General features: G+C 54.2%; 1 protein-coding gene and 1 long non-coding RNA gene across 5 annotated transcripts in view; one reads left to right on the forward strand and one right to left on the reverse strand.

Moving 5' to 3' along the window:
• Positions 1–19,887, reverse strand: part of LOC140395406 (protein shisa-6-like) — an 877,428-nt gene that overhangs the window by 414,430 nt on the left and 443,111 nt on the right. The gene's annotated exons all lie outside the window — the stretch shown is intronic.
• The window catches only part of LOC140395407 (uncharacterized), a 56,884-nt gene continuing 40,141 nt past the window's right edge, over positions 3,145–19,887 (forward strand). The window contains exon 1 of the long non-coding RNA XR_011936179.1: positions 3,145–3,251. This is a non-coding gene — a long non-coding RNA (uncharacterized lncRNA). The remainder of the gene's footprint in view (positions 3,252–19,887) is intronic.

The following is a 19,887-nucleotide window of genomic DNA, read 5'->3' on the forward strand; positions in this document are numbered from 1 at the left end:
GTTTCTCGGCATTGCAAGTGCCGGGGAACACACGGCTAAACGCGGTCGGTCGGGGACTTTGTTCCCTTTTGGGAAGATCACACCATGATTCTCTAAGCAGTCTGTTTTTCATTGGTGTCCATTTTGAATTATTAGGTCTTATAATCTTGAAGGTTTTGCTAAGAGCTCCTCTGGATGGGAGGCTACAATGCCCATCAGTAAGAGTAGCTTGGTAACATTACTATTAAATAAGTTAGCTAAGTCCTGAAGGAAATATCTACCAGACTGGGCTTGCAGAAGATGGTGAGAGAACCAACAAGAGAAAAGCCTCATCCTGACCAAATTACTTGTTGTAGATGCAGCCATCCATGTCAGTATTGATAGGAGGTGATAATCCCACAGTCCTTGTGAGGAGAAAGTCCCAGCTTCACACCGATGATAGCAATCCATAGTATTGTGTGCACTATTATCATGTTAAATGGCATAAATTCAGAAAAGACCCAACAGTTCAGGCCTGGGCGACAGTGAAATGCTGTGGGCCATCAGCAGGAGTAGAACTGTATTTCACCAAAACAGTAACCTCATGGCCAGGTAGGTGTTCCAGCTTGGTGTTCCATGACCAGGTAGGTCTCACTGAACCAAGATTGGTGTTCCAGCTTGATGGCAATAGTAAAGTGATTCATATCCCTCACTTTGCAATTGCCATTAAGCTGGAACACCGACCTTGGTTCAGTGAGGAGTGTGTAGGAGCACGCCAGCAGCAGCTGGCACACTCAGAAATGAGGTGCCAACCTGGTAAAGTGACAACACAGCACTACATTCATACGAAACAGTGGAAACAGCATGCTTGTAGACAGAGCTAAGCAAATCCCACAACCAACAAATCAGGTCAAAGCTCTGAGGTCCTGGTATATCCAGGCACGGATAGTGATGGGCAATTTAACAACTAACAAGAAGAGGAGGAGGCTTCAAGAACATTCACATCCAAAAGTGCCAAGTGGATGGTCCAGTTCAGCTTTTCCTGAGGGCTCCAGAGTCACAGAAGACAGTCTTCAGCCATTTCAATTTACTTCCCGTTATTTCACGAAACGGCTGACTGAACTGAACACAGAAAATCCTACCTGGCAGCAATACTGATGACAGATGCTCTAGAACTAGCTGCACTGCTTGCCAAGCTATCCCCAGTACGGCTACAATGTTGGCATCTGTCGGCCAAAGTGAAAAATAGGCCGGGTATGTTCTGTCATCTGAAATACGAACCAATCAGCCTACTCTAGATCGTCAGCGAAGTGGAGAAAGAGGGTCGATAACCGTGCTATCAAGCAGCATTTACTCACCAATAACCTGCCACTGAATCACAGTGTGGGTTCTGCCAGGACAACCTGGTTCCAAATATCATTTCAGCCTTGGTCCGAACATTGAAAAGAGAGCTGAATTTCAGAGGTGAGGTGAGAGTAACTGAGCTTGATGTCAAGGCGGCTTTTAGCCAAGTGTGGTAGCCTGAGTAAAGCTGAAATCAGAGTAAATCAGTGTTAAACTCCTGACAGACTTCTGTAGGAAACAGGGAGCTAATCTTTACTCAAGTTTTAGATTTATTCTAGAGCAAGACGTTCGTGGAGCAATTTTACGGCTGCGTTGTGCTTGAGTGAGAGCGCGACGCGTCTGTTAGAATGCGGGAGAGGCCTAACAAAATCGTGACCATGCCGGGCGTCGGTCGGTTTGCGATCTAACCGCCCCACTCCTGTTGGTGAAATCAGGATTCCGCTGTGGTGTGGCAAGAAACCAATAATCACCAATTAAAGCCAAACTCCATTCAATTAATGGAAACCACCCCCGATCTAACGGCCTCCCGTGATCTAACCACTTCCCCAGCAAGTGGTCACGCGAGCACCGATGAGTACTCCTTTTTAAAAACGTAAAGCTGGCGAATGGCTGCTGTGGGATCTGAGGAGGTGAGTAGCCATCTTCTCTCCCGGGCAATGAGCCTGGCAGAACTGTGCTTGCGGAGAGAGAGCCCCTTAAGGGGCCGGCCTCGGTTGGGGGGGGGGGGGGGGGGGGGGGGGTGGGGGGGGGGGGGGTGCGGTGTTCTGCCATCGGTGGTGGTCGCCCATGGGCTGGGGAGCGTGGGTGTCTTGACATCCGCGGGTCCGCTATGCCACCCCCTAGATTATCTGTACCCATAACAGGGGTCACCCCAGCCCCTGCCTGTCCCACTGAACACCAATAACTCCCACTGACCGTGGAGACGTCTGCCCGCGCGGCTGAAGACTATTGCTAATAGGAAATTGGCAATCACAGATAAGTGGATTCCCCCGGGTAGGTGTGCCGTATAGCATGTGGAAGTTATTGCCTAACATCCCAATCAGAGAAGGCAGTGCCAGCAGCATCGACAGAGGCTCAAGGCAGCGGCCCATGTGTAGGGCCCCGCCCCACACACCGCGGACCCGGCCACGCATCAGGCCAGGAAGGGACACAGAAGGGGAGGCCGGTGACAGCCCAAGGTGTACAGGTGTTGTTGACCTTTCTGACAGATGATGGACAGCATGTGCTGCAGGAGGCTCCACCTCAACAAAGGGGATAGAGTGGCACCTGTGCCATGTCCTCGCGGACTTGGCACCACGTGGAGGAGGAGGATAACTGCTCCTGGTGGCTGTCAAGTATGGTATTATACATGTGTAAGTTTTTCGGGCAACACCAACACCAAAAACGCACATTGGCCATTTTAAATGGTAGAAGTGGCCACATTTGGCTGCAGAAACTGGCTGTTTCTCCCAGCAGGCTCAGCCCCCAGTCGAATTCACAAACGGTCAGAGCCCAGATGGGCTGCTGGTTAGATTAACTGAAACACAAAGGGAGCAGATGACATCACCAGACCAGACCCGCATCGAGATTGGAAGATCGATACCAACCACAATGGACCTGGATAAGATACAATAGACACGATAATGGGGCTATCCAGCAGTAAGGAGAAACCCATCTCCATGATGGGAAAGCAATCTGTAACTGTGCTATCACTGAGGCTGATAACAATCCGGGACCATTGTTCTTGCAATTGCCGATGGGGGCGGAGCTCACGGGACTTTTTGAAATCTGAACTTTAAAAAGTGCGGCTTGGCAGCCTTTTCGCTCTCTTTTCTCTTCGGACCCACATGGCAACTCTCTTTCTCTTCGGACTCTCCTGGACCGAGTTCAGACAGCAGGTTTTTTTCACAGCACGCAGCCAGCCCAGAAGGTCAAGCGCGACTCAACTGAGTAATTTATAATCCAGGATTGTGAGTATTTCCTAGTAATTCGCGAAGTTCCCGAGGGTAGCATAGCAGTTGAGGCTTTGTGGGAATGGTGGGTGCATGAACCTTTCACAGTGGAATACATTGCTAATACTGTTTACAGTTAGAATTTACGTTGTGTCCGTTTAGTTTTTATTCTCATAGTCATAGTTTATAGAGTATAAGATACCTACATGTTGTTTTCCGGTGTTGATGAGGTTTAATCTTGGTGGCTAATAAAAGATATATGATTTGAACTTGATTGGAGTCCATCTTGCTCTTTCATTTTCTCATCAGTTATCCCTGGTCGGGTCACAATTTAAATATCCCTTACCATAATTCCGGAGTCGAGAACCGAGGGCACTCTGGGCGATTCGAACCCGTCCACTCAGGAAAGGCTGCCAGGTAGTGGATAGGCATCAGTTTTCCTTTTCTCTCTCTTGGGGGGGCGGTACTCTAGTGAAGTAGGCGCAAGGTGGCTGTTGTTCCACCGGCGAGAGAGAGAGAGAGAGAGAATCACTCGGGCATTGGTGGGGTTTGGGCAACGGAGAACCAAACCCAGAATAAGCCAGCGAGTGGAGGTAAAAAGAGGGAGCCCGCTACCACATGCCAGTAAAGTAAGGGTTAATAAAATGTACACAGAGAACCATGAGAGGGAGCTTGTCTCAGAAGTATATAAGGGATGATGCAGAGCCTTGTGGGGCAGAAGTTAGGAGTAGATAGTAGGAGCAGGAGCTGGCTAGAAGGACTGAAGATAGTGATAGAGCAAAAGAGTAGTTTATTACGTTAGTGAGTTAGATGTAGATGAGTATAGTGAGCATAGTTTATGTGTGACCAATCAACTGTTTGTTTCCTAGCAATAAGTGTCGAATCCAGTTAGTCGTGGTTAATGAAATAGTTTTGTCGGTTTACAAGACTCGTTGTTCTCTGATCAACACCACACATCAAAGCCATCCGGATACAGCAGGTAAGAGAACAATACATCAAGGTCACCGCAGCCCTGAACTTTTACGCCTCAGGATCATTCCAGGACTCAAGTGGGGTATTGCGTGGCACCTCAGAAGCTACAGACCACAAGTGCTTCTATATAAAGACTTTATAAAGTTTGACATGGATCAGGCTCAACAAGATGCCTGGGAAGCAGGATTCTCCGCCATCAATGGGATGCAGTAATAGATGGCACGCATGCCACCTTACGCGTACCGGGCTTTTGGGGAGTGCCCTTAATAATAATAATAATAATAATAATAACAATAATCGCTTATTGTCACAAGTAGGCTTCAATGAAGTTACTGTGAAACGCCCCTCGTCGCCACATTCCGGCGCCTGTTTGGGGAGGCTGGTATGGGAATTGAACCCGCGCTGCTGGCCTTATTCTGCATTACAGTGCCCCCGGCGATTCTCCGACCCGGCGGGGGGTCGGAGAATGACACCCCTGTTTCTATGTTCTTACTTGAGCTATTTTATGACCTTATTGTTGCCCCAGACTTGCATCACTCTGTTGTTGATTGGGTTTACAAACATTAATTTAAAAAAAGAACATTTGACAATGGTAACACGACCACTAACCTGCATTAACTATCAACAGAGGTGAGATTAAGTAGTTTAGGAAACACAAAAATATATTTCTTTTGCAAAAGTAAATGCCTCAAACAAATTCTCGTTCCATTTCTAAATCTCCTATCTCCTTTGAAGCACAATCTTCTTTTTGATTCAGGCAGAAATAACACATTTCCCACACATAAATTAACACACGGGTTTGACGACTCTCGCCTTTTGTTTGATTACAAAGGTTAACAATTCAATCTGAGGTGAGTTCTGCGCTAAATAGGCAGCTCATACTTTACATTTTCAAATGACTCATGCTTACATACCCTTGAGCAGTTAGAACCATGGGATCCCTACATATCAGCCTCCTTTTCCTTAATTACTAGGACTCTGTGTTGTTGTTAAACATCCTAGAAATGGTACCACTGAGAGAAAAGCTGTTGTCTCATTTCAGCCAGCAACTTCTGTTGCACCAGTCAATTGCAAATGCCAACATTTTACAGCAAAGTATGTTAATCTCCAGTTTATGATACTCCTGAAATTGGGTTAGGAGTCTACTATGGCAGATGGATTCAAATAAAGCCGCACACACGTGTTATATCAGGGCAAATGACCTTTATAGCAGGGAGAATCTTCCAGCAGTCATTCTGGGGTAGCAAACGGACTGATCACTGAACCTCTTGCTCTGTTTTGAAGAGATCTTGCAAACACAGCACAACATTTCCAACATAGTCTGAACCAAGGAACTGAGTTGACATTCAATAAGATGACAGCCTTGTTGGCCCCCCCGCCACTCAGCTTTTCTCCCGAATTCAATCTGCAGGTCAAGGTTCACTGCCCAAAGACAACTCACGTTGCAATATCCCACTGCGACTTTATGTTGAACTTTGGGCCTGTTAGTTACAGAAATAAATTTAAAAATGGAGAAGGCATGCAATTAATTTCCCGTTTATAATTTGGAAGCATTCCGGTGACGGGTTGGACAAAGTAAGGGGCGCAATTCTCCCATCGGGAGACGACAAAGTAAGGGGCGCAATTCTCCCATCGGGAGACTAAGTCCCGATGCCGGAGTGAAAACCGGAGTGTTTCACTCCGGCATCGGAGGCCGTTCCCAGCCCCCTATTCTCCCTCCCCCGGGGGACTAGGAGCGGTGCCGCGTCATTTATACGCGCCGGCGCCACGTAAAAGCGGTACTGCGTAAATGACGCGACCGGCACCGCGTAAATGACATCACCCGCGCATGCGTGGGTTGGCCGGCGGCAACCCACGCATGCACGGTTGCCGTCCTCCCCGCGGCCTCTCCGCAAGAAGGTGGCGGATCGATCTTGCGGGGAGCGGACGAAAGGAGGTTCTCCTACAGAGAGGCCGGCCCGCCGATCGGTGGGCACCGATCGCGGGCCAGACCACTTTTGAGCCCCCCCCCCGCGGTGCACGAGCCCCCCTCGCCCCCTCACAGGTCGCCACCCCAGCGTTCCTGCGCTGTTCCCGCCGGCAGCGACCAGGTGTGGATGGCGCCGGCGGGAACCTGTCGTGTAGGGCAGGCCGCTTGGCCAATCCAGGCCGGAGAATCGCCGCTCGCCCATTACCAACGGCACGAGGCGATTCTCCCAGCGGCCAGCCATGATTCGCGCCACGCCGGTTTGGGCGGGGGGGGGGGGGAAGAATCGCCTGCGGGCGTCGGGACAGCGTGGCGGGACTCGCGCGGCGCCCGGGCGATTCTCCCACCCGGCGTGGGGGTGGACAATTCCGCCCAAGGACTGTTACAGTGTAAAGCAGGCTGGCCATGAGGCCTCTATTGGCATAGCTGTTGATTTGGGGTAGGCTTGATGGAGCAGCTGGACTTTTCCTAACCATCATTTTTGCATGTCCCTGTGTAAGACGCCACAATGTGCAATGAGCTTGTAATAGACCAGGGGCGGAATTCTCCACCCCCCCCTCGCCGGGTGGGAGAATCGCCGGGGCGCCGCGCGAGTCTCGCCACACCATCTCGACACCCGCACGCGATTCTCTCACCCCCCCCCCCCAAACCGGCGCGGCGCTGGTCACGGCTGGCCGCTGGGAGACTCGTCGCTTGGTAATGGGCGAGCGGCGATTCTCCGGCCCGGATGAGCCGAGCGGCCTGCCCAACACGACAGGTTCCAGCCGGCGCCATCCACACCTGGTCGCTGCCGGTGGGAACAGCGTGGGAACGCTGGGGGGGGCGGCCTGTGGTGGGGCAAGGGGGGTTCCTGCACTGGGGGGGGGGCTCAAAAGGGGTCTGGCCCGCGATCGGTGCCCACCGATCGGCGGTCCGGCCTCTCTGAAGGAGGACCTCCTTTCCTCCACCAAGATTGATGCAAGATTGATCCGCCATCTTCTTGCGGGGCGGCCGCGGGGAGGACGGCAACCGCGCATGCGCGGGTGATGTCATTTACGCAACGCCGGTCGCGTCATTTACGCGGTGCCGCTTTTACGCGGCGCCAAGTCCCGGCGCGCGTAAATAACACGGCGCCTCTCCTAGCCCCCCGGGGGGCGGGAGAATAGGGGGCTGGGAACGGCCTCCGACGCTGGAGTGAAACACTCCGGTTTTCCCTCCGGCGTCGGGACTTAGTCTCCCAATGGGAGAATTGTGCCCCAGATTCCCAAAGATCATTTAGTGATGCTGAGCTCTGGAACTTCAGAGAGGAGTGAGGTGAAAAATTGGCCATGAATTAAATTATCTATCCACAACCTGTGCTCCCAAGAATTCAACAGTTGACCATTGAAAAGTGTTTTCAGCAGGTTTTTAATTGTAAAAAATTGCAACAGATAATTTGATTAGTGACACAGTTGGTAACTGCACCATCCATTACCATTATACATAGCTTATTATTGAAATGATGTGAAAGTGACTGAAGGAATCCTTAGCACAGCATCTCTTCTATATCTCTGTGACTCTTGGCTGCATCTACAGTAACAATGCAAGACATGCTTGGTCACTTCTACAGAATGTGCTGTTGCAGCACCTGAGTACCTGCCACACCATAATTTATTACCTTCCTGTTCAGGCCTTAAAATATGGTGTTGCAGCCCAAAACTTGCATCACCTTCATACAGAGATTGTCGGCCAGATATCACCGACAAATTTATCACAACAAAGGATGCAAACAAATTCACCGCATATATAACTTGAGTGCAAAGCAAGGGATAATATAAGTGAGTTAAAGTATGGGGTTCAGAAAACACAACTCTCTTGTGAATTTGTGATATTATCCATAAAATTCTCTGTAACCTACATCCTTGGGATCAGTTCGCATTACTTCATGTATGTGTCACCAATGTTTTTCTTTGCATGGATTTTTTTCATCGGTTTCCTGTGCCTTGCATTTAGATTTACCACTCTAAAGTGTTTGCAGAATAATTTGAATTCTGGTGAATCCTTCGCTCCTCTGATCTCGAGCAGTCCAAAAGTATGTTCATCACATTGGCTAATGACACCAGCCTTACTGGCAACATGGGCTCTCATTGCTATTTGCCAGCATCCTGGCCAGGATCCCATGTTATTTTTCTTGCTTCTTTCACCTCTGATTCCGCCCCCTCCCCCCCCCCCCCCCCCTCCTCACAACCCCCATTTCTTTTCAGTAAAGGAAATGCTGAGGCAGGCTCGTGCCAATCCTCTCAGGCAGCTCAGGTGCTTTGGAACTGCTCAAAAGGAGCCAACGGTGAATTGTCCTCAATTTTCCCAGCTCTCAGCAAAATAATAATTTATAACAAAAACAAAATAGGTCTCTGACAGCATCTGTGGAGAGAGAATCAGAGTTAATGTTCTGAGTCCGTATTCTCTTCTTCAGAGCTCTGAAGAGGTGTCACGGACTCAAAATGTTCACCCCACTTCTCTCTCCATGGATGCTGCCTGACCTCAGCTTTTCCAACATTTTCTGTTTTTATTTCCGACTTCCAGCATCCGCAGTATTTTGCTTATACAAGTGCCCTTCCTGTTTATTTCCTTTGTTCCCATTTAGTTTATTTTTATTATTTTGTCCAGGGACACATAATCGGGATGTGCCTTTAAGCAGAAGACTCAAAGTTGAAACAGCCTGCTTGGCAGGACACTGTGGGCAGGATTCTGTGATCCTGAGGCTAAGTGTAAACACCGTCGGAAACGCTGCCGCGTTTCTTGACGGCGTCATCACGGCCTCAGGATCAGCAATTCTGGCCCCTACAGGGAACCAGCACAGCGCTGGAGCGGTTCACGCTGCTCTAGCTGCAGATCCCGGTGTCAACTGGTAACCGCGGGATCCACGCATACGCAGTGGCACAGGCGCCAACACGCACAGGCGCAGTGGCTTCCTTCAGCGCGCTGGCCCTGACGCAACATGGCACAGGACTACAGGGGCCGGCACGGAAGAAAGGAGGCTGCCAGCCAGAGAGGCCGGCCCGCTGATTGGTGGGCCCCGATCGCGGGCCAGGCCACATTAGAGGCCCACCCCGGGTCGGACCCCCCTCCTCCCCTACAGGCTGCACCCCGACTCTTCCACGCCGAGTTCCCGCCAGCTGAGAGCAGATGAGGACGGCGCTGGCGGGACTCAGCGTTTTTACGATGGCCGCTCGGCCCACCCCGAGCCGAGAATCGGAGGGGGGGGGGCCGCGTAGAGCGGCCCCCGACCATCGCCACACCAACCACACCGGCACCAATGGCGCCAATTCTTCCCCCTGCGCGATTCGCTCCAGTCACAAGGATTCTCCGGCCCGGCCCCGGGCTGAGAGAATCCCGTCCTGTGTTCCCAGGGGCGTCATTCTCCGACCCCGCGCTGGGTCGGAGAATGGCCGTTGGCCGCCGTGAATCCCGCCCCCGCACCCGCCGAAGTCTTCGGTACCGGAGATTGGGCGGGGGCGGGAATCGGGCCGCGCCGGTTGGCGGGACCCCCCGCTCAATTCTCCGGCCCGGATGGGCCGAAGTCCCGCCCAGAAATTGCCTGTCCCGCCGACATAAATCAAACCTGGTATTTACCGGCGGGACCAGGCGGCGTGGGCGGGCTCCGGGGTCCTGGGGGGGTGCCCCCACGGTTGCCTGGCCCGCGATCGGGGCCCGCCGATCCACGGGAGTGCCTGTGCCGTCCGGGCACTCTTTCCCTTCCGCCTCCGCCACGGTCTCCACCATGGCGGAGGCAGAAGAGACTCTCCCCACTGCGCATGCGCGGGAAACTGACAGCGGCCGCTGATGCTCCCGCGCATGTGCCGCATTTCCGCGCCAGCTGGCGGGGCAACAAACGCCATTTCCGCCAGCTGGCGGGGCGGAAATCCCTCCGGCGTCGGCCTAGCCCCTCAATGTCGGGGCTAGGCCGCCAAAGATGCGGAGCATTCCGCACCTTTGAGCCGGCGCGATGCCCGTCTGATTGGTGCCATTTTTGGCGCCAGTCGGCGGACATCGCGCCTTTGGGGGAGAATTTCACCCCAGGTTTTGTATTTTGGAGAGGAGAATCCAGACTTCTTGGCCAGGATTCTCCAAAATCCCGGCTAAGTGTTGACGCCGGCGTAAACACTGGAGTGTTTCACGCCGGCGTCAACGGGCCTCTTGGCCCAGTGATTCAGTGGCCCACAGGGGGCCAGCATGGCTCCACGTGGCCCTGCACTGCCGGCACGGGTCCGTGCATGCATGCGGCGGCCGCTTCTGCACCGGCTCATGCGCGTGGTGCTCGTTTCCGTGCCGGCGTCGCGCAACATGTCGCAGTGACACAGCGGGCCCGCGCGGAAGAAGGTAGCCCCCGATCTCGGGCCTAGCCATCGTGGAGGCCCCCCCACAGTCTGATCCCCTGCTCCCCACACCAGGACGGCCACTGCGGCCGCGGGTCAGAGCTACCGTCGGGTGGTACCATATGTGAACCACGCTGGCGGAACTCGGCGGGAACTCAGCCGGTCGATGGTGGAGAATCGCCACGGGGGCCTCTTTCAACGGCCCCCCATCGACGATGCGTCGACTGCGCGCGCGCGACTTGCGCCAATTCTCCGGTCACCAGAGAATCGCGTCCCGGCGTCGGAGCAGTGTGGATGGGATTCTCAGTGTCAATGCCGATTCTCCGGCCCGGCGCAGGCTAGGAGAATCCCAGCCCTTGGCACTGAGGGGATTTAGGAACCTGGGGCGAAATTCTCCCCCAACGGCGCGATGTCCGCCGACTGGCGCCAAAAACGGCGCCAATCAGACGGGCATCGCGCCGGCCCAAAGGTGCGGAATGCTCCGCATCTTTGGGGGCCGAGCCCCAACATTGAGGGGCTAGGCAGACGCCGGAGGGATTTCCGCCCCGCCAGCTGGGGGCGGAAATCCTGGGGCAGGGGGTCGGAGAATGACGCCCCAGAAGTGTTTAAACTTTAGAAGTGAAATGAACTCTCTCTCTCTTTGCTGAAGTGAAAGAATTGCTTGACTGTTCTGGAAGCAGTGATTGCCTGGCACATCTGCTGCTGTGAACCTGAAATTATGCTGAGTCTGCAGAGAAAGTAGACAACCTTGCAGAGAAAACCTTCTCAAGCCGAGAAGGAAGAAGTGTCAAAACGAAAGCCTGAACGTCAGAAGGACATTGACTGGAAGTCATCCGTGTGCATCAAAATCCTTATACTTTTATTTATATTTTCTTTCCCTTTCCACCACCCTTTCCCCTCTTTATTGTTTGTCTGTGTGTGTGTAGAGAGAGTGTAGTGAGATAGGAAGGAGGGGTTGCGAAAGGGGTAGTAGTCAGTTACATCTTCTGTCTGTCTAAATATTATACTGTACATTATAAAAGATTACTTGTGTTTCAAAGTTACAAACCTGGGGCGACATTCTCCGACCCCCCGCTGGGTCGGAGAATCGCCGGGGGCTGGCGTGAATCCCGCCCCTACCGGTTGCCGAAGTCTCCGACACCGGAGATTCGGCGGGGGCGGGAATCGCGTTGCGCCGGTTGGCGGGCCCCCCCGCTCGATTCTCCGGCCCGGCGGGGGTCGGAGAATCCCGCCCCATGTCCCCACGCTGGCGTAAAAACGGTGCAATAAGTTCAACGAATTCATAGCCCTGCAGAGGGCAAGCAGGGACCCGGAGTGAATCTCTCAGCTTTTGCTGCAGATACGGGCCCCCGCACTTCTGGGTCAGAGGCCGCGCATGCGCACGGCGGCGACCTCCAGCTGCCACGCTGTGCTCTATGGCGGACTCGGACAGTGGAGCCACACCGAAGAAAGACACCCCCCGATCAGCCGTGCGCCCGACCCTCAAACCATGCACATTTAATCGCCAGCCACCTATAAGCCCCCCCCTGGTCTGTGATCCTCCCGCCCCCAACCAGGGCGGCTGTGAACTGAATTCGAAGCCACCGCACGTGCATCTCGACCGGCAATATGTGGTTAGTTCCACGCCATTGGGAACTCGGTTATTTGCAAGATGGCATGGAGGATGCAGTGGGGGTGGTGTATGGAAGGGACATGAAAGGGACATGGAGGGGACATGGACATGGATTCTGTGATTCAGTGAATATCAGTGCTGGGGCAATTGGTTCAAAATGAAAGCTACAGCTGTCAAGTGGAAAGCTGTCACATTGAAACAATGGAGCCGTGTTCTTTCTAGGCAGATTAGTAATAGTCGATAGAAGGTCAAAAAACAGGAAGTAAAGGTTTGAATACACGTTTAAAGGCCGCTGCCCAATTCACACGATGAGGATAAGGGCAAACAAAAGCATCAGCTTGAAGCTGTTTTAAAGTTGTGCAACAGCAGTTGATTGGCACTCGGGGTCCACTGTGTGGAGACTTGGAATGTAACCAAGGAACTGGAAGAGGCTGCGTCCTTTCACTAACATCTGCTTGAAAAGGGTTCATTGGGCAGGACATATGACAAACTAGGAAATCAGCAGACCCAGATAACATCTGGTCAGCTCTTTGACTTAGATTAGGTTCGAATAATTTTTTAAAAACATGCAGATGGAGGTATTTCAACTTAATTTTGTCGGGAGGAAAGAAGACAACAAAGGAAAGGTGACACTCTTAGGAGTGTTGCCAGGGTAGGTGCAAGCGAGCATTTCCCATCTCGGGGGAATTTATAGGTTGCATGTTTCCAAAATAATTCTCCCATCGGGAGACTAAGTCCCGATGCCGGAGTGAAACCCGGAGTGTTTCACTCCGGTGTCTGAGGCCGTTCCCAGCCCCCTATTCTCCTGTCCCCGGGGGGCTAGGAGAGGCGCCGCGTCATTTACGCGCGACGGGCCTTGGCGTCGCGTAAAAGCGGCGACGCGTAAATGACGTGACCGCGCCGCGTAAATAACGTCACCCGCATATGCACGGTTGCCGTCCTCCCCGCGGCCGCCCTGCAAGAAGATGTCGGATGGATCTTGCGGGACAGCGGAAGAAAGGAGGTTCTCCTTCAGAGAGACCACTTTTGAGCCCCCGCCCCGGAGCAGGAACCCCCCTTGCCCCCCCCCACAGGCCGCCCCCCCCCAGCTTTCCCACGCTGTTCCCACCGGCAGCGACCAGGTGTAGATGGCGCCGGCGGGAACCTGTTGTGTTGGGTAGGCCGCACGGCCCATCCGGGCCGGAGAATCGCCGCTCGCCCATTACCAACGGCAAGAGGCAATTCTCCCAGCGGCTAGCCATGATTGGCGCCGCGTCGGTTTGGGGGGGGTGGGAGAATCGCGTGTGGGCGTCGGGACGGCGAGGCGGGACTCGCGCGGCGCCTGGGCGATTCTCCCACCCGGTGTGGGGGGGGGAGAATTCTGCCCAAGGACTCTCCCATTTCAGGCGGAGGTGAGGAAGAATTTCTTCTCACAGAGGATTGTGGATGTTTGGAATTCTCTTTCCAAAAGAGCAGTGGAGGCTGGATCATTGAATAAATCCAAGGCTGAGTCGAGGGTTATCGGGGGGGGAGAGCTGCGAAAGTGGAGTAAAAGCCACAATCTGGGGCGAAATTCTCCCGTAATGGCCCGATGTCCGCCGACTGGCGCCCAAAACTGCGCCAATCAGACGGGCATCGCGCCAGCCCAAAGGTGCGGAATGCTCCGCATCTTTGGGGGCTGAGCCCCAACATTGAGGGGCTAGGCCGACGCCGGAGGAATTTCCACCCCGCCAGCTGGCGGAAACGGCCTTTGGTGCCCCGCCAGCTGGCGCGGAAATGACATCTCCGGGCGGCGCATGCGCGGGAGCGTCAGTGGCCGCTGACAGTTTCCCGCGCATGCGCAGTGGAGGGAGTCTCTTCCGCCTCCGCCATGGTGGAGACCGTGGCGGAGGCGGAAGGTAAAGAGTGCCCCCACGGCACAGGCCCGCCCGCGGATCGGTGGGCCCCGATCGCGGGCCAGGCCACCGTAGGGGCACCCCCCGGGGCCAGATCGCCCCGCGCCCCCCCCCAGGACCTCGGAGCCCGCCCGCGCCGCCTTGTCCCGCCGGTAAATAGCTGTTTTAATTTACGCCGGCGGGACAGGCAATTTATCGGCGGGACTTCGTCCCATCCGGGCCGGAGAATCGAGCGGGGGGGCCCGCCAACTGGTGCGGCGCGATTCCTGCCCCCGCCGAATCTCCGGTGCCGGAGACTTCGGCAACCAGCGTGGGCGGGATTCACGGCAGCCCCCCGGCGATTCTCTGACCCGGCGGGGGGTCGGAGAATGACGCCCCAGATCAGCCATGTTATTGAATGGTGGAGCAGGCTTGAGGGGCTGAATGGCCTGCTCCTGCTCCTTCTTATGTTCTTCCTTGCTGAACCGATAAGAGTTTGGAGTTGTGTAGTGACATTCAGGGCGGGACTCTCCGTCCGCTCACGGCAACGGGATTCTCCGGTCACCGTGCAGTGAATGGGAGATTTGGCTGAGCGCCAGATTCTCCCTCCTCGCTGGCAGCAGCAGCAGGACAGACTGGCAAGAGAGGATTGCGGCCCCCAACTCCAAAATAATGTACTTAACATTTATTTCTGAAAGTACTGACAATAAAGACCACATAAAAGAATAGACTTGACATCACAACAGAGCTTCAATGGATTCTCTTGTACTTCAAACATTGAAAAATGTACAATGTTTTTTTGGGGGGGGATTATCTGCCCGTCCACACTGGCGGTATCTAACAGTCCCGCCAATGGCACCCCTCCCCACGTGCCCGCAGGTTTCACGGTGCCCGCTGACAATGGTGGCACCAGAAAATCCTGCCACCTGCCACGCGAGCTGACTTCCGCCGCTGCAGAACACGCCGGGGGGAGGGGGTGGGAAATCTGGCCCAATGTATATTTTGGTTCCAGCACACGTGTTAGAGTTGTGCTGTGATCATCCCCATGGTAACAACACCCTCAAACGATCATCATACTGCTTACTTGTGACTCATTACGGTCAGCTTCAGTTTATGGATGTTGTAGGGTAGCCACTTATAAATGATGATTTAAATAAGCAGTTATATGATTTTCGTGATGGGTATTTATGAATATAGGACGATGGCAAGCAGATAATAAGGGAGACATTCACTAGACACTACTATTATTGGGGGTATAGATGATATCAGTGGAGCAGCTTAATTGTTCTTGTGTTCCTTACAGGTCTAGGCGGATCACTGGAGCAGTTTGTTGGCTCCAGGTTGCTCAGTGGGAGTGGCTGTCTGTGAGAGAACTCAGTGGGGCAGCTTTGCAGCTAAGTGTTTCTTTTTGGGAACAGGTGCGATGCCTTTGGCTGCAGCTCAGAGTGATCAGTAAACCTGTGCGGCAGATTGAAGACTGAGTCCTTCCTATCATGAGGCAGCACGGTAGCATAGTGGTTAGCACAATTGCTTCACAGCTCCAGGGTCCCAGGTTCGATTCCCGGCTTGGGTCGCTGTCTGTGTGGAGTCTGCACGTTCTCCCCGTGTGTGCGTGGGTTTCCACCGGGTGCTCTGGTTTCCTCCCACAGTCCAAAGATGTGCGGGTTAGGTGGATTGGCCATGCTAAAATTGCCCTTAGTGTCCAAAATTGCCCTTAGTGTTGGGTGGGGTTACTGGGTTATGGGGATAGGGTGGGGGTATGGGCTTGGGTAGGGTGCTCTTTCCAAGAGCTGGTGCAGACTCGATGGGCCAAATGGCCTCCTTCTGCACTGTAAATTCTATGATTCTATGAGTGGATGAACTGCTGGCGCCCACCGATGAGCAAGATCAGCAGATCTGTCTGCCAGCTTGATGCCTAAACGTTTCTGGCAGATTTACAATGGTGATGCCAGAACTGAGAGGTTGTACCTGTAAGGAAAGATTGAAAAGGCAGGTCTCCTTTCCCGAGAAAGGAAAAGGCTTGGAGTGCTTGCATGGTGATCTTTAAGACTATGATAAGTTTGAGAGAGGAAGCGTAGGGCATCATTTACTAGCCTCGTCTCACCCAACGTGGTGTCGGGACGAGGTCGTTAAACCTCACGAGTGGCCTCTTGCAGTTTTGCGATGCTCAAAATGCCTTGAGAGATTTTAAGGCGTCTCGCAAGACGTTGCGACCTGGATCTCGTCCTCACTGGGTGTGATCCAGATCGGAATGGCTCATTTAAATATATGTTCTCAGGATTCTCAGGCACACAGGATTTAACAGCCGCCCCTGGGAATCGTCGCCAGGGCGCCGTTTAGTACTGATTTCCACAAATGTGGACCAGTTATAATGGCACCTGGAGAGAGTCTCTCAGGCCATTAGACACACCCGGGTGTTTGGGGACAGGGCAGGATGGTACCCGGCAATCAATCTGGTAACCGGGCCCCTTGGCACTGCCAACCTGGCACCCTGACAGTACACCCAGTCACCCTGGCAGTGAGGGTGCCTGTGTGGCACTGGCAGGATGGTAGGTGCACTGCCAGGGTGACTGGGTAGCACTGCAGGGGCACTGCCAGTGTGCCAGGCTCACAGTGCAATGGTGTCCGGATGCCAGGCTGACATTGCCAGGGGTTAGGCCCGGTCTTACCAGGTAGAGGGGGGGGGAGAGGGGCTTAACGGGGGCCTTTGCAAGGTTCGGGGGGAGTGGGAGGTAAAAATGGGGGGGGAGAGGCCTGAAAGCAAGGGGTGGGAGCTTTGGGGCAGCCTTCCAAAATGGCGCCCCGATGTGTGAGGAAACTTCAGGAAATCCATCTGAGTGCGGCCTTGAAAGTACCATTGAATAGCTGAGAAACACCCCATTAAACAGGCCCCAAACCAGACATAGAAATGTTTTGGTGAATCGCCGCCAGTATTTCATTGGAGACATTTCAGAGAAGGTTCACTAGGATGACTCCTGGTGTGGAGGGACTGTCTTATGAGCAAAGGTTAAACAGGTTGGGAAGTTACTCATTGGAATTTAGAAGAATGAGAGGTGATCTCATTGAAGCATAGAGGGGGGAATCTTACCAGAATTTGGCAAAGTGTCAGGATCTCACAAAAAACTGGTGTGGAAATCTCCAGTTCCAGTTCTTTGCAGAGTTTGAGCCACTTTGCCAAAGAAAAGTGAACGGGTGTGGTTTACGCTGTCACTCTGGTGGGACGGGGACTTTTAGTGCCAGGAACCGGCACCACACAGGTTGGGGCGCCATCATTAAAGGGCCCTGACCAGAGCTGCAGCCAACAGAACAGAAGTCTCCATAGCAGTTCCCCCCCACCCGACATTCATTGCCGGCACCCCTCCCCACCCCGGATATTAATCGCCAGCACGCCCCACCGCGCCCATTCCCCCCAATTCTTTCACTAACAAACACCCGCCCCCACTTTTCACAGACCCCCCCCCATGGAACTCCCACTCAAGTTAACCCCTGGCAGTACCCCTTAGCATGAGGGGGGGAAGCACTGTGCCAGCCTGACCTGGCATGTCCCTCTACCACCCCCCCCCATCAGATGTAAGGATCCTTCCTGACGATTCCCTTATTTACCCTCTTGTTTATTTTTTTGCCTTTACCATTTTAATCCATGGATGCTTAATGCACATGTATCTTTAAGTCAAGCAGCAGAAAGATAGAGGAATTCAAAAGTTGCAACATAATATGTGGTGGTAGTCTTTGGGTAACAGAACTCAAACTTTGTGGCACCCGAGAGATGGGGTGGGGCTCTGTTCAATTGGATGTGTGGTGGCCAATGAATTGACCAAAACGCCATGGGCTGGATTCTCCGCGAACCGGCGGGGTGGGCAACTCCAGCGCGAAGGACTAGCGTGAATCCTCCGCACCTTCAGGGGCTAGCCGGCGCTGGACTGGTTTGCGCCCCGCCGGCTGGCACGGAAGGGGCTTGGTGCCATGCCAACCGGCGCCGAAGGGCTTCCGCCAGCTGGCGCGAGTTGGCGCATGCGCAGGAGCGCCAGCGTGTGCTGGCGTCATCCCAGCACATGCGCGGGGGGGGGAAATCATCTCCACGTCGGCCAATGCGGAGGACCACAGCAGTCGATGCGGAGGAATAGAGTGCCCCCACGGCACAGGCCTGCCCACGGATCGGTGGTCCCCGATCACGGGCCAGGCCCACGCCCCCCGAGGACCCCGGAGGCCGCCCGCGCAGCCAGGTCCTGCCGGTAAATACCTACTCTAATTTACACCGGCGGGACCGGCCGAAAATGGGCGGTCACTCGGCCCATCGCAGGCCGGCGAATCGCCGGGGGGGGGCCCTGCCAGCGGCCGCCGACCGGGGCGGCACGATTCCCGCCCCCACCAAATCCCCGCCGCACCGGAGAATTCGGCAGCCGGCGGGGACGGGATTCATGCCGCCCCACGGCGATTCTCCGACACGGCGATTCTCCGACACGGCGGGGGGTCGGAGAATCCCGCCCCTTATTCTCCCTGCTAAGGTGGTGATCCTGCCTGAGTAGGATGATTTCCAGAGACTCACCGGAAGCAGAAACAGGTCCCTGGGCACTCAGGAAAATGGACCTTCTCTCTCTCTCGTTCTTGTTTTCTCCAAAAAAGCAGCTGTATTTCTGAAACTGCCGACGTTTGAATGAATCTACAGTGAAAACCATTACAAACTGGATACAGAAGATCTCAAACTGAAAGCCTAGATTGAAGAACGGTGCAAGAAACTACCATCGGAAACAAAGAATCTTGGGCGTCATTCTCCGACCCCCCGCCACGTCGGAGAATGGCCGTTGGCCGCCGTGAATCCCGCCCCTGCCCCCGCCGAAGTCTCCGGTACTGGAGATTGGGCGGGGGCGGGAATTGGGCCGCGCCGGTTGGCGGGCCCCCCCCGCTCAATTCTCCGGCCCGGATGGGCCGAAGACCCGCCCAGAAATTGCCTGTCCCGCCAGCGTAAATCAAAGCTGGTATTTACCGGCGGGACCAGGCGGTGTGGGCGGGCTCCGGGGTCCTGGGGGGGGGGGGGGGGGGGGCGGGGTGATCTGACCCCGGGGGGGGCCCCCACGGTGGCCTGGCCCGCGATCGGGGCCCACCGATCCGCGGGTGTGCCTGTGCCGTGGGGGGCACTCTTTCCCTTCCGCCTCCGCCACCATGGTGGAGGCGGAAGAGACTCTCCCCACTGCGCATGCGCGGGAAACTGTCGGCGGCTGCTGACGCTCCCGCGCATGCGCCGCATTTCCGCGCCAGCTGGTGGGGCAACAAATGCCATTTCTGCCAGCTGGCGGGGCGGAAATCCCTCCGGCGCCGGCCTAGCCCCTCAATGTTGGGGCTCGACCCCCAAAGATGCCATTTTTGGCGCCAGTCGGCGGACATCGCGCCGTTGGGGTAGACTTTCGCCCCTTGTCTTTTTACTTCAATTATTATTTTCAACCCGCTCTTCCACTCTGTGTTTGTTTGTCTTGTGTGTGTGTGAACAGAGGGTAGGGACAGGTTAAACTGGGGGGGTGTAAGAATTAGATCACAGTTAAACAGTTGTATTTGCTGCATATTTCATTATAGTTCTTGTTATAAATAAAAAGTAATTGTGTTTAAATGTACAAACCTGGTGACTGTAATTATTGGGAAGCCAGGAGCCAAAGATTCTGGGTATTTTTCTCAGAAATATCGATTAATTCAATTGCGTTGTGACTCCATTCAAGGGGGGGCAGGAATTGAACTTGCCCTCCCAGGGTGTCCTAACACAGAAAAGATCATTAAAGCCCAAATGACTTGTTTCCACCATCTAGACCTTGACGTAACATTTTAATTTTATAATCATCATCTGGGGCGAAATTCTCCGGAAACGGCGCGATGTCCGCCGACTGGCGCCCAAAACGGCGCCAATCAGACAAGCATCGCGCTGCCCCAA

This window comes from Scyliorhinus torazame, chromosome 18, assembly GCF_047496885.1.
Source record: "Scyliorhinus torazame isolate Kashiwa2021f chromosome 18, sScyTor2.1, whole genome shotgun sequence".
NCBI lineage: Eukaryota > Metazoa > Chordata > Chondrichthyes > Carcharhiniformes > Scyliorhinidae > Scyliorhinus > Scyliorhinus torazame.